The sequence below is a fragment of the Limulus polyphemus genome, unplaced genomic scaffold, assembly GCF_000517525.1.
Source record: "Limulus polyphemus unplaced genomic scaffold, Limulus_polyphemus-2.1.2 Scaffold964, whole genome shotgun sequence".
Taxonomy (NCBI): Eukaryota; Metazoa; Arthropoda; class Merostomata; order Xiphosura; family Limulidae; genus Limulus; species Limulus polyphemus.
The window spans coordinates 219,276-220,603 of NW_013666574.1; the positions used below are offsets into that span (position 1 = coordinate 219,276).

Sequence of the window (1,328 nt, forward strand, 5' to 3'; positions counted from 1 at the left end):
CTTTCAAATGCGACTGGAGCTTTTTTTTTTCCCCCAAACACTTTGTCTTCAAAATAAGGGTGCGTCTTATATTCCGAAAAATACGGTAACCACACACGAAAAGTATTAACCATTCTGGCCCGGCATGGCCAGGTGGTTAGGGCACTCGACTCGCAATCTGCGGGTCGCGGGTTCGAATCCCCGTCACACCAAACATGCTCGCCCTTTCAGCCTTGGGAGTGTTATAAAGTGATGGTCAATCCCACTATTCGTTGGTAAAAGAGTAGCCCAAGAGTTGGCGGTGGGTGGTGAAGACTAGCTGCCTTCTCTCTAGTCTTACACTGCTAAATTAGGGACGGCTAGCGCAGATAGCCCTCGTGTAGCTTTGCACGAAATTCAAAAACAAACAACCATTCTTACAAACGCAAGCAACATTTGATATATTTTTTTTCTGTTGAGTGTGAATGAGACTGTTTAGTCACGTCAGGTTTGTCGTGTGGGCTACCCCTTCTTTCTGGACATTATTTGATAAATACTTTCTGTAGTCGTGTTTGTAACATCAGCGAAGTTTTGTATGTATTGATATAATGCTCATCTAAAGGTTTGTACTCGAATTCTAATAAATATATGTAGATGTATTAGTGCAATCATAATTAGCATTCGTTGATATTTTCCTTACCCATGCTGTACTTGGGGGGGGGGCATTTTACTTGAAATTAGTCTCTTAAATGAACTTTATAAAACAAAAACTGGTCCAAATGCTTGAGTAGTAAAGATTTGTTCTTACCCCAAGGCTTTGCACACATCTATAGCCAACGTCGTATCTGTGGCGCCACCTATTACTTTAGCGTTCAGTCTAACAAGTTGTTTGTAGTGTAAGCACAAAGCTACACAATGGGCCATCTGTGCTCTGCCCACCACGGGTATCGAAACCCAGTTTCTAGCGTTGTAAGTCCGCAGACATACCGCTTGAACAAATTGTCTGTATGTGATAGTCTTGTAGTTGTTTGCTGTAAAATAAAATCTCACCCAACGGAATTACTTCAGACTTTTTTACATTTCGTCTAAACAGGTTATTTGGAAATAACTTTCGCTAATTACCATTTTTCATCGGGGTGAAAGATGGAAACATTTTATAAATGAATTTTCCATCTAAAAAGTTTAAGATACAGGACGTATTATAGTTCTATCGGGCACGTTTCCTTGATTGGGTGGGCCATCACTTCTAGCGACCTTCACTTATGTCAAAGTTCAACATAGTGGGTTAATGTGTATTTAAATGAGCGCCCTCGTGGACGAAGGTAACGATTGTACAGGATAGTCCAAAGGTGTCTGTGAGTAAGTTAATC

The 1,328-nt window shown here is 40.8% G+C and overlaps 1 protein-coding gene across 1 annotated transcript in view; it reads left to right on the plus strand.

Annotated features, from left to right (window-relative positions):
• Window positions 1-1,328, plus strand: part of LOC106461456 — an 89,319-nt gene that overhangs the window by 24,934 nt on the left and 63,057 nt on the right. The window lies entirely within an intron of this gene.